General features: G+C 50.5%; 1 pseudogene; it reads left to right on the top strand.

Moving 5' to 3' along the window:
- Nucleotides 1–1,541: 1,541 nt before the first annotated feature.
- On the top strand, nt 1,542–5,205 carry LOC123157896 (premnaspirodiene oxygenase-like; annotated as a pseudogene).
- The last annotated feature ends 8,888 nt before the right edge of the window (nt 5,206–14,093 follow it).

Here is a 14,093-nt window from a genome sequence, read left to right as displayed (position 1 = left end):
GTGGGTCGTTCAATCTCTTACATCCAATCCTACTTGTCCACGTTGGCTATTACGTAAGGTGCGTAACAATCTTTATGTAAGTGTAGCATTGCCCTTTAAACAATATCATGACACTTAGTGTTTTTCCTGTTATTGTTGGCGAAAATACTAGACCTACGAACTGCTACATGTTGCCTTACGTAACCTCTCTCTAATTCTCTCTCTCCCCACTGATTTTCAGGCGGGGTGGGCCTCACCCTCCCTCTTACTCCAGTCAAACTATGCCATGTCAGACGAGCCCGTAAACGTACGTAAAAATTTACGTGGATGCATCGCCGCCGCATCTGCCGCCACCGCCATGTCGGCAGCGAGGCGGGCCTTGGCCAGCCTCATCATTTCTAGCCCACGATGGGTACACCAGTCCCTATTGCAATCATATGCCTGCACATGGAGATGGCGAGGCTAAATGACTGCGATGCTCCAACCTCGGTTGATCTGAGCGCCAGTTGCGCCGACACATTGAATTTGCGCCGAACAGATCCCAACTTCGGTCGGGCACACTTTTCCCAGGAACAAAGAAGGAAAATGCGGACGGCCATAGCGTCCTCCATCCCGCATAGGACGACAACGAATCGACGGACCCAGATTGGTCGGAGTCAGATCCACTGCCCGCCATGCCGGAGAAGGCCAGAGATCGCCGACAGGGAGCTTGGGGGCCGAAGCGGAGTGGAGTGGAGTAGTTAGGGTTCGGTCAGGGGAGCGGATGGGAACGAATATATGTGAGGTCAGAGTGGGCCGGCATGAGCCAGATCCAATGTTGCAGACGCACCCGGACTTTCCCATACCTGCCCTAGGTTTGCGCTGGATATAAGGAGTGCCGGTCAGCCTAGATGTTTGGGGCCGGTATTAGGCATCCATTTGGGTCGAGTTTTTTGACTAGTCAGTGACCGGGCCATCCATTAAAACGTATAGAAACGTTTGGTGCGTCAAGCTGTAGGTGCTCTAACTCTCGTGGCTGGTCATGGCTCTATTATTATTATTATTATTATTATTATTATTATTATTATTATTATTATTGCGGGAATGACTCTGTTAATTTTAAAGCCGAGGTCTTTGAACCTTCTCTCTAGAGAAGAAAGGAACAGCCAGAGTATCTTCATTGGGTGCTAGTCTTCCGATACCATTTTGTCGCGAGCTAGGACATGCAGAACAAGTCCCATCACATGCAGATGCAGATGTAGATGCAGATGCAAACGACAAAGTCTCCAGCTAGCAAACTCCAATATCACATATTGTTTGTATCTGCTTGAAAAAGGAGGGACAGCTGTAGGCATCTTCCGTTTGGTGCTCATCACCCGATGCCATTTTGTCATGGCAGGACAACCAGGTCCTACATGTATACGTAATACAGTATAAGCAATTCAATCACGCAAGGTGGTTGAATTACTTACATCCCATCAGATCAGATGCACACGTAATATTGTTGGTGCATCACGCGGGCTATATATAAGAAGGCTCGCACACAACCCGAAGAGCACAGCCAATACATCACGCTTTTCACCATGGACGACGATCTTGTATACCTGTGCTCTGCTTTGCTCTCGTGTCAGTGTTGGCCATCACGGTTGTCCAGCTCCTGAAGCCGTGACGACGGCTGCCACCTGGGCCGCCGAACCTGCCGGTGATCGGGAGCGCGCACCGGCTGGTGATTTAACGCGTTGCCGCACCGCACGATGGGCGAGCTGGCCAGCGTGCATTGGCCGCTCATGTACCTCCGCGCCGGGCACGTGCTGTGATGGTGGTTCCGTCCAAGGAGGCTGCCCGCGAGGTGCTCAAGACCCACGGCGCCATCTTGGCCACTGGGGCGAAGCTCATGGCTGGCGACATCGTGGCTCGACGGACCACCTATTCTGCCCTATCCCCGGCGACTACTTCGGAAAGCTCCGAAAGCTGTGCGTCTAGGAGATCCTGAGCAACGACCGCGTCCGCTCCTACAAGGACATCCGGGAGGACGAGGTGCGGAGCCTCGTCGACGACACCGGGGCGGCCGGGCGTTCGGCATGAAGAGCAGCAAAGCCGAAGACTTCGTGGCGGCCATCAAGCACAGGTTCGTCTACAGCACCAGCTTCTCCATCCCTGAGCTCTTCCCTGGTTTCACGGGGATTTTTATCTTCCTCCCTAGCATAAGCATGAACCTCCAGAGCGTTCGTGACACCCTCGACGGAATCCTGGAGGAGATCATCGACCACACGGAATAAATCCTCAAGACTGGCAGGTCAACCGCGTCGGAGAAGAACCCGGTGGAAGTTCTCCTCGGCCTTCACGGAAATGAAGACTTTGGCTTCCCCATCACCCGCTCCACGGTCAAAGCAGTTATCTTGGCTAGTCCTACTACTATTGCAGTACAATTTTAGTAGTAACACAAAATTTTAAAAGATTTTCAGGCCTCAACATTCATCTACTTTTTTTTTTAGAAATATAAACATAGGCATCAGTTAAAATAAGATTTTCATGCCTCGACACTTGTCTCTACAGAACATATATGCGGGTGGGATAGAGACATCTCCATGGTATGGGTCAGGTCAGAGCTGATGATGAAGCCAAAGGTAATGAGGAAGATGCAAGACAAGATCAGGGCGGCGTTCCGCGAGATCGATCTCCGGACGAGCGGAAGTTGCATCAAGTACCTCGGCTTGGTGATCAAGGAGACGTTCAAGCTGTACCCAGCAACTACCATCTTGATCCCTCGAGGGAGCACCGAGGCCTGCGAGATCAACAGGTATGTGATGCCAACCAAGACGAGTGTGATTATAAAGTCCTGGGCCATCATGTGTGACCCCTAGTACTGGTAAGACGCCGAGGAGTTCAGGCTGGAGAGTTTCAGGCAGCTCGCTTTGACTTCCATGGCCTCTGCTTCGGGTACACGCCATTCAGCGATTGAAGGATTAACAGGTACATGATGCCAGCCAAGACGAGGGTGATCATAAACTCCTGGGTAATCATGTTGGACACCCAGTCCAGGAACATGCCGAGGAGTTCAGAGCGGAGAGGTTCAAGGGAGCTCGCATGGACTTTCATGGTGTATTCTTCGGGTACACGCTGCAGACCAAGGATGGCATGTACCTGAAGCAGGAGTTTATGATGGCCCAGCAGTTTATGATCACTCTCGTTTTGCCTGTCATCACGTACTCATTGATCTTGCATGCCCCCGAGCGGCTTGTACCCGAAGTAGATGCCATGACAGTCCATACGAGCAGCCTTGAACTTCTCAGGCCTTAACTCCTCGGCATTTTCCCAGTACTAGGGGTAACACCCGACAGCCCAAGATTTTATGCTCACCCTTGTCTTAGCTGGCATCACGTACCCATTGAGCTCCCATGCCTCAGTACTCTCTCGAGGGACCAGGATGGGAGTTGATGGGTATGGCCTGAATGTCTCCTTGATCACCAAGCCGAGGTAATTGATGTAACTGCCGCTCACCCGGACATCAGTCTCGGAGATGAATTCCTTGTCGCGGAATGCCGCCCTAGTCTCTCCTTGCTGCTTCCCCACCGGCATCAGGAGGAACCTCCAGAGCATTCCTGACACCATCGATGGTATCCTGGAAGAGATCATCGACCACAGAGAGCAAATCCTCAAGAGTGGCAGGTCAACCGCGTCTAAGAAGAACTTGGTGAAAGTTCTCCTCGGCCTCCATCACCCGCTCAACTGTCAAAGCAGTTATCTACTACTACTATTGCTGCTGCTGCTATTGCTACTACTGATACTATTGCTGCAGTACAATTTTAGTAGTAATACAAAATTCCATACGATTTCTACGCCTCAGTATTCATTTAGATTATTTTAGAAAATAAAATTTCATGCCTCAACACTTGTCTATACAAAACATATATGCGGGTGGGACAGAGACATCTCCTTGGTATGGATCATGTCAGAGCTGCCGATGAACCCAAAGGTGATGAGGAAGCTGCAAGGCAATATCACGGCGGCGTTCCGCGGCAAGGAATTCATCACTGAGATTGATCTTCGGATGAGCGGAAGCTGCATCAAGTACCTCGACTTGGTCATCAAGGAGATCTTCAAGCTGTACGCAGCAGCTACCATCTTGGTCCCTTCAGAGTTCAGAGAGCACCAAGGCCTGCGAGATCAACGGGTACGTGCTGCCAACCAAGACGAGGGTGATCATATACTCCTGGGCCATCATGTGGGACCCCTAGTACTGGGACGACGCTGAGGAGTTCAGGCCGAAGAGGTTCAAGGAGCTCGCATGGACTTTCATGGCGTCTACTTTGGGTACACGCCCTTCGGGGCCTCCAGGATCAGCAGGTATGTGATGCTAGCCAAGACGAGGGTGATCATAAATTCCTGGGTAATCATGTTCGACACCAAGTCCGAACTGTTGGAGCCGCTCTCTCTCTCTGATAGATGGAGCACTTTTTCCGACGACCAACGCCCCGGCGACCAACGCCCCGGCGCCCCAACGTCTCATTTATATTCAGCACACAGGCTACATCACGGCTCATTCCAGCGCACTACATCAATAAACAACGGGGCTTTTTATACCCGGCTGCTCACACGACGCACGCCTCGCTGGCTAACAACCTGGACTAATCCAGCCGGCTTTGAAGCCTGGCCACGCAACGCCTCCGCACACAACGCGCACGCACGGACATCACACAGGTCTCCTGCTGCACTTGGCCACTACCAGCTTGACCGCTTCCACGCACACACTAAGGGCATGTACAATGGTGCTATCTTAGGAGTGCCACATAGGATAGATGATGAGGTGGAGGAGAGAGAACACATAAAAAAAGGCTTGTCTTCTCTTATTTAAGAGAAGACAAGAGGTGATCTCTTAGCACAATATGTCTCACCACATTTTTAGGAATTACTAGTTATTGAAGATAAGGCTAAGAAATGACCCATTGTAGACAAAAAAAATTGTCATCTCTAAATCACATGCAAAACTTAAGATAAGACTATCTTATCAACCATTGTACATGCCCTAACACATGCATATCCGGCTAGCTAGCCCACCCAACGGCCGGACCAGACTAATTGATTCACTAACCAACTACTCACATGCATCAAGATTAGTACTAACATTCCCCACATAATCTTGACTTGCTCTCGTGGAGTGTCGCAACTCCCGTCGTCGTCGTCGTCAGGTCCGTGACCCGGCCCGCGGACCCGACCGCCGCATCGACGCCGGTCGCACCGCCATAGACCCGACCTGGCGCACTGACGCCGGTCGCACCGTGCTCCGTCACGACCCCGGCGACATATGCCGAGCTCCTTCTCCGCCGGCGACACATGCCTGACGTCCCTCTGCGCCCCGCACGTCCCGCGCGCACCCGACGCGCCCGACGAGCCCGACCGCACCAGTGCGTCCCGCACGTCCCGCGCGTATCCGACGTGCCCGATGAGCCCGACAGCACCAGACGCTCACCGCGTGCCGCCTCCGCGTCCGCCATGGCAGCCGCCAGCGACAAACGTCGGAAGGATGTAGCCGAACTCGAGCACGGACTCGAGCACCACGGCGACATACGCCTCCTCCCAACGTCAACCGCACGGTCGTACGCGCGCCCGCGGTCCGGCGCGCCCGACGCGTCCAGTGCGCACCCATAACACGCACCGATCGCGCCGGCTCGCCGCCGCATCTTATTGCCCTGAACCGCCGCGGCCTCCATGCCGCCATGCAGTACCTCCACGCCACCACGCCGTGCTACGCCGCCACGCCACCACGCAGCGCCTCGGCGGCCTCCGCGGTCGCCGCACGTACGACGTCACCACCCGCCACATTCGCCACGCGCCATGACAGCCACAGCGCCGGCCACGTTCATGGGCTGACACACGGCCCGTTGCTCCGCCATGCAGCCGCCGGCGAGCGCCGCCATCGCTGCCTCGCCTCCGGCACGGCAAGCACGCCCAGGACACTAAGCTCATGATACCAATTATTGGAACCGCTCTCTCTCTCATAGATGGAGCACTTTTTCCGGCGACGAACGCCCCAGCGCCCCAACGCCTCATTTATATTCAGCACACAGGCTACATCACGGCTCATTCCAGCGCACTACATCAATAAACAACGGGGCTTTTTATACCCGGCTGCTCACACGACGCACCCCTCGCTGGCTAACAACCTGGACTAATCCAGCCGGCTTTGAAGCCTGGCCACGCAACGCCTCCGCACACAACGCGCACGCACGCACATCACACAGGTCTCCTGCTGCACTTGGCCACTACCAGCTTGACCGCTTCCCACGCACACACTAACACATGCATATCCGTCTAGCTAGCCCACCCAACGGCACGCACGGACCAGACTAATTGATTCACTAACCAACTACTTACATGCATCAAGATTAGTACTAACACGGACGACGCCGAGGAGTTCACGCCGGAAAGGTTCAAGGGAGCTCGCATGGACTTCCATGGTGTATTCTTTGGGTACACGCCGCAGAGCAAGGATGGCATGTACCTGAAGCACGAGTGTATGATGGGCTGATGGCCCAACAGTTTATGATCACACTCGTCTTGCCTGGCATCACGTACTCATTAATCTTGCAGGCCCCCAAGTAGCGTGTACCCGAAGCAGACGCCATGGAAGCCCATGCGAGCTGCCTTGAACTTCTCTGGCCTGAACTCGTCAGCATTTTCCAGTACTAGGGGTAACACACCATAGCCTAGGATTTTATGATCACCCTTGTCCTATCTGGCATCATGTACCCACCGATCTCGCATGCCTCGGTACTCTCTCGAGGGACCAGGATGGAAGTTGGTGGGTATGGCCGTAATGTCTCCATGATCACCAAGCCGAGGTACTTGATGCAATTGTCGTTCATCTGGGCATGTTCTTCGGGTATACGCCGCAGAACAAGGATGGCGTGTACCCAATGTGGAGGTACATGAGCGGGCCGTACACGCTGGCCAGCTCGCGCATCGTGTGGTGCGGCAGCGCGTTCACCAGCCGGTGCGCGCTCCCGATCACCGGCAGGTTCAGCGGCCCCGGCGGCAGCCGTGGTCGCGGCTTCAGGAGCTGGATAGCCGCGATGGCTATCAGTGACACGACCAAATCAGAGCACAGGTAGACAAGATCGTCGCCCATGGTGAGAAGCATGATGTAGTGTTGGCTGTCATCTTCGGGTTCGTGAGCCTTCTTATAGCCCGACCGGATGGACATACAATACAGTCCACCTTGTGTGACTGGATTGCTTAGGTATGCACACACGTACAATATAGACCACCGTGCCCATGAGGACAATGTTAAACATGTAATTGTGTGCGTGCCTGTTGTTTATCTGTTGTAACTAAACCGGTTAGGCTAGAGATATGATCCCATGGTAGTTAGATAGTTAGATTACTTGGAGATCAATCCTAGCCTAACCAACCATGTATATCTCCTGGCCTTAGCGCCCTATATAAACACGCATGCGTCCCCGCAGATAGCATACGCTTAAGCCTAGCTATTTTACATGGTATCAGAGCCAAGAGGTCTTGAATTCAAGACCCTGCCAACGCAGTATTAAATAAAAACGATTCTGCGGCCTACACCGATCCCACGTCTAGAAACTAAAATAGTCTAGACGTGAGGGGGAGTGTTGAAATATATTGCCTGCCTCCCTCCATCAGTTCGGACTTTTACATGGTATTCAGAGCTAGTCTCTTCCATCGCATCGCTATGTCTTCATCCTCCGCCATGGCCACGCCCGCCCTCGCCTCCCTTGGCCACACCATCACCGAGAAGTTGAACCGGGAGAACTTCCTTGTCTGGAGGGCTCAGGTGCTGCCGCACATCAGGGCGGCCGGCATGATGGGCTTCCTGGACGGCTCTTTCAAGGAGCCTGCCGCTGAGATCCAAACGGAGACGGAGGTCTCCGGCAAGAAGATGATCACCACCAACCCCAACCCGCAGCATGCCGTATGGGTGACCCAGGATCAGCAGGTTCTTTCGTTTTTGATCGCAACCCTCTCTCGCGAAGTCCTTCTGCAGGTCAGTAATTGCTCGACGGCCGCCGCCACCTGGACCACGCTCCTCCAAAGCTTCTCCTCGCAGTCCCGCGCCCGCATCATCCAGCTTCGGGAGCAGATCGGACACACCAGGAAGGGTGACCTCTCTGCTGCTGCCTACTTCACCAAGATGAAGGGGATAGCTGATGAACTCGCCGCCGCCGGGAGACCCCTGGACGATGATGATATTGTCTCTCACATCATCCAGGGTCTCATGCATGAGCCGGAGTACAGCGGATTCGTCTCCGCCGTCTCCACACGCACCATCACCGATCAGCCGATCAGCCTGAGTGAGCTTTTCTCGTTACTGCTCGCTCAGGAATCACGGATCGCCGCGCAAACCTCCTCCTACTCCGCCAACCTTGCTGCAAGGGGTGGAGGCCGCGGCAACAACAACCGTTCGGTGAACGGCAACAGCAGCAACAACGGTGCCTCCCGTGGCTACAACAACAACACGGGGGGCCGCTTCTTCGACAACAACCCCGGTGGTGCTCCTCGCCAAGGTGGTGACCGTGGTGACCGCGGTGACCGCGAGAAGTGCCAAATCTGCAAGCTTGAAGGGCACGGGGCATGGCGCTACAGGAAGCGTTTTGATCGCAACTTCAACAACAACGTGCGCAATCCTGCTGGAGGAGGTGGTGGCGGAGGCAATGGCGGCGGTGGTGGCAACCGCTCGGCCAATGCTGCTCACTCCTATGGAGTTGATACCAATTGGTATCTTGACACTGGCGCAACCAATCATGTGACGGGTGAACTTGAGAAACTTGCCATCCATGATCGCTACACCGGCTCCGAGCAAATCCACACTGCAAGTGGTCAAGGTATGGATATTGCTCATGTTGGTCATTCAGTTCTAGCTACTCCTCATGGTTCCTTAAGCTTAAACAATATCCTTCATTCTCCGCAAGCTGATAAGAGTCTACTTTCTGCCTATCAACTTATCAAAGATAATCATGCCTTTCTTGAAGTTTACCCTGAAACTTTTTTTGTTAAGGATCGGGCCACTCGGAGGACACTTCTTCAAAACGCGAGTAGGGATGGCTTGTTCCCTGTCTCAGGCCGCCAAGATGCTCCTTCTCATGGTCAAGTCCTTAGCGTCATCAAACCATCCACTTCACGGTGGCATAAGCGTCTAGGACATCCTGCTCTACCGGTGGTCCAGAAAATTCTTTGTGATTTTTGTCTTCCCGTATCAAATAAAAAAGATCACTTGTTGGTCTGTGATGCTTGTCAGATGGCCAAGAGCCATCAACTTCCTTATCCTAAATCTTTTAGTGAATCTCAAGCTCCTTTAGAGCTCATTTTTTCAGATGTGTGGGGTCCTGGACCCGTCTCTGTAGGCAGACAAAAATATTATGTGAGCTTTATTGATGATTTTAGCAAGTTTAGTTGGATTTATTTGCTCAAAAATAAGTCTGATGTGTTTGAGAAATTTCGTCTCTTTCAACAACATGTTGAACGCCTTTTTGATCGTAAGATCCTTGCTATGCAAACAGACTGGGGGGTGAATACCAAAAGCTCAATTCCTTTTTTGAGCACATTGGGATCACTCATCACGTTTCCTGCCCCCACGCTCACCAACAAAACGGCTCTGCCGAGCGCAAACATAGGCATATCGTAGAAGTTGGCCTATCTCTCCTTGCTCATGCCTTTATGCCGTTGAAATTTTGGGATGAGGCGTTTCTTACAGCTGTCTACCTCATCAATCGTATGCCTAGCCGTGTCATCAAAAATCAGTCACCTCTAGAGCGTTTGTTTGGCAAGAAACCCGACTACACTTTCCTTCGTATCTTTGGGTGTGCTGTATGGCCAAATCTCCGTCCCTACAATAAACACAAGCTTGAATTCCGATCAAAACAATGTGCTTTCCTAGGGTACAGTAGCCTCCACAAAGGGTACAAGTGCCTCGATATTTCTACTGGTCGGGTCTATATTTCGCGCGATGTGGTTTTTGATGAACACGTTTTTCCCTTTGCCACACTACATCCCAACGCCGACGCACAACTCCGCAAGGAGCTTGTCCTTTTGCCTTCCCATCTTCTCCCCACATCCTATTTTGATCAAGGGGGAGTACTAGATACTGGTGATCACATGTCAATGTCTAACAATAATACCTCTGACCAAAATTCTGATGCAAGTATGCAGGAAACCAGTGAAGAAAATGGAGAAAATGCGCATGATTTTATGTACGCAGGCACAGATGATCCAGGTGCTGACACCGAGGCAGATAAGGGCGGATCAGCCTCGGGATTCACCGCGTCAGGCGCGGCAGGCGAATCCACCGCGGGATCGCCGCTCGCCTCTGATCCGGTGGCCAGACGGGCTGCACCTGCGGCGGGACCAGGCGGGTCGGCAGCGGGACCAGGCGGGTCCCCAACCTGTCGCCTCGGTCGGCCGCTTTCGCATGCGGGGCCCGGCGGATCGGCCTCACGAGTGGGCGGTAGTGAGTCACGTCGACCGTGTGGAGCCGTGGACCCAAGCGTGGGCACGCGCGCCTCCGACCAGCGCCTGCGGGGCGTCCCAGTGACACCAAGTGACAGTTCCTCACAGGAGGAATTTTCTGCACCAGATTCACCTCGGATCCAGCAGGATCTGCTACAGGAGTCGCCTGGAGGATCTTCTGTGGCAGATTCAGGGTCGCCTGGTTTGCCTAATCGTCTCCAACAGCACCTTGAACGACCAGCGCCGCCTCCTCCTGCACCTGCTCACACCAGATCAAGGAGTGGTATTACTAAACCCAAAGTGTACAAAGATGGGTGTGTTCGTTGGGGCTCTTTTTGTGCAACAGGTGAACCGCAAAGTTTTGGTGAAGCTCTTGGTGAACCCAGATGGAAAGAAGCAATGGATGAAGAATATGCTACCTTGATCAAAAAGCGAACCTGGCGTTTGGTTCTACCAGTCAAAGGCAAAAACATAATTGACTGTAAGTGGGTGTTTAAGGTAAAAAGGAAATCTGATGGCACTATTGATAGGTACAAGGCACGGCTGGTTGCAAAGGGCTTCAAACAAAGGTATGGGATTTATTACGAGGACACGTTTAGTCTAGTAGTAAAGGCAGCTACCATCAGATTAATCCTCTCAGTTGCAGTATCTAGAAATTGGTGCATCAGACAGCTAGATGTAAAGAATGCGTTTTTGCATGGTGTTCTGGAAGAGGAAGTGTTCATGAGGCAACCTCCTGGGTATGAACATCCTAAAGCACCTCATTATATTTGCAAACTTGATAAGGCTTTGTATGGGTTGAAGCAAGCACCTAGAGCTTGGTATTCTCGGCTCTCTGCTAAGTTGCAGTCACTTGGATTCGTTCCTTCTAGAGGGGACACCTCGTTGTTCTTCTATCACCGAAGGGGAATAACTATTTTCATGCTCATTTATGTTGATGACATTGTTGTCACTAGCTCATCCTCTAAAGCAGTTGAAGCTCTTCTCACGGATCTAAGCAAGGAGTTTGCATTGAAGGATCTTGGCAGCCTTCACTTCTTCCTTGGGATTGAGGTAAAAAATGTGAAAAGTGGAATTTTGCTATCACAAGAAAAGTATGTTCAAGAGATACTCCAGAGAATGGGCATGAAAGGGTGTAAGCCGTCCTCTACTCCTTTGTCCACCTCAGAGGAGATGTCACTTTATGATGGAGATTTGCTTGGAGCAGAGGACTCCACCAGGTCTAGGAGTATAGTAGGAGCATTGCAATACTTGACTTTAACTAGGCCAGATATTTCATACTCAGTTAATAAAGTATGCCAGTTTTTACATTCTCCTACTAGCACACATTGGACAGCAGTCAAGAGGATACTCAGATATCTTCAAGGAACAAAGAGTCATGGACTCAAGCTTGGCAAGTCTGACTCAATGCTTGTAAGTGCTTTTTCAGATGCTGATTGGGCAGGCTGTCCTGATGATAGAAGATCAACTGGAGGTTTTGCAGTATTCCTTGGGAGCAACTTGATTTCTTGGAGTGCACGTAAATAGCCAACTGTGTCTAGATCAAGTACAGAGGCTGAATATAAAGCTCTAGCCAATGCCACTGCTGAAGTTATTTGGGTACAGAACTTGTTGACTGAGTTGGGGATTTCTCACCCAAGAGCAGCATCACTTTGGTGTGATAATCTTGGTGCTACATACTTGTCTGCCAACCCTATTTTTCATGCCAGGACTAAGCATATAGAGATTGACTATCACTTTGTTCGAGAAAGAGTAGCTGACAAGTTGCTGAACATCAGGTTTATACCTACTGGCGATCAAGTTGCAGATGGGTTTACTAAACCTCTCTCATTGCGGCAGTTAGAAGTTTTTAGGCACAATCTCAACTTAGATAAGTTGTGATTGAGGGGAAATGTTAAACATGTAATTGTGTGCGTGCGTGTTGTTTATCTGTTGTAACTAAACCGGTTAGGCTAGAGATATGATCCCATGGTAGTTAGATAGTTAGATTACTTGGAGATCAATCCTAGCCTAACCAACCATGTATATCTCCTGGCCTTAGCGCCCTATATAAACATGCATGCGTCCCTGCAGATAGCATGCGCTTAAGCCTAGCTATTTTACAGACAAAATGGCATCGGGTGATCAGCACCAGACGAAAGATGCCTAGCTGTCACTCCTTTTACTAGCAGATAAAAACAACATGCACGTGATAATGGAGTTTACTAGAGCGTTTGTTGTTTGCATCTGAATCTGTTGGGACTTGTTCTGCTTGTCGTAGCTAGTGAACAAAATGGTATCGGAAGAGGAGGACCAACGAAGATGCCCGCGGCTTCACATGGCACGTCATATCCTGTTAGGCAAGATTAACCTTGCGATATTCTCGAAACAGGGTATTGTCCCTTTTTTTAAATAAAGGCATATAACCCAAGCATAGTACACGGAGGAACGATATAAGATAGTGAGGGATGGAAAGAAAAAACTAGATGGCTGACAATAACTGTGCCGAGTACTACTTCAGTCCAGGTTTATTAAGCCCCATTGTATTGGATTCAAATTTGATCATGTTTTAAATATAAACATATATAGTACGGGCTACCCAAAGTATATTTTTAGATTTGTATTTAAAAGAGTTTTTCTATGATATAGTTTTTGTGACATATAGTTTATGCTTAGTAGTTAAATTAAATAATCAAATTTTGGCTCAAAGGCTTAATAAACCCGGACAGAGGGAGTACCGTACATGGGAATTCGGCAACCTCAATCTGCCGTCACGGAGCACACAACAGCCGCCATCTTCGCGATGTGGCGCAAACTTTGCTGAATTCGGCCGTCGTGGAACTCAGCATTTTTGGTATACTAGCAAAAAGGCCCGTGCATTGCGACGGGAGAAAAAAATACCACACGCTCTTAATTTACAAAAAATGTTTTATAATCTAATAATTTGTAGCTATTTCTTAAATACATGAAGAGTTAAAAAAGTTGTTAAAAATACAAAAAAATTAATCATAGAAAGAGATTTTTTTTTGTCTGGAAAAGAACAATTTTTATGGTCTCCTGTTGACGCGGGTACTTGCGCCCCTATTCATCACTATTTCTTGCCATACATTTTTTTTTGGAAAAGGGGAGATTCCCCGGCCTCTGCATCAGAAAGATGCATACAACCATCTTATTAACCAAATAAAGTAGTGCCAACATGGTTCGAAAGGTCTCCAAAAATAATAAAAAAACACAGAAAGCTCACACAGAGCCAAAAAGGGCTAGAAACACCAACTAGCCAAGAAAGGACGCCACAACCGGCCGGCAAAAACTAGATAGGGATACTAAATGCCTATCCTATTACATGACTGCCATCCAAACCGGTTGACCATATCCCGAGCTACCATCTCCCAGCAGAAAGACCCAGTAACCAAATGCTCCCTGGCCTCTGTCTGGGTGAGTAGCGACCACGAACGGATGAGTGCCGTAGTTCGGAATATGACCTGCAAAAAATGTATACATGATATTCTGTTAAAAACCAAATCATTTCTGCAAGTCCAGATAGTCCACAGCAAAGCACAAACTCCAACCCGAATATGTCTCGCTAAGTCAGGCTCAATCCCATTAAGCCATGTCCCAAATAACGCATTAACAGAATTCGGTGGATTGATATTAAAAGCAATGTGGACCGTCTGCCAAAGTAC

The sequence above is a fragment of the Triticum aestivum genome, chromosome 7B (genome assembly GCF_018294505.1).
Source record: "Triticum aestivum cultivar Chinese Spring chromosome 7B, IWGSC CS RefSeq v2.1, whole genome shotgun sequence".
NCBI lineage: Eukaryota > Viridiplantae > Streptophyta > Magnoliopsida > Poales > Poaceae > Triticum > Triticum aestivum.
Note: the sequence above shows the minus strand (reverse complement) of the source record. Positions and strands in the feature narration are given on the sequence as shown.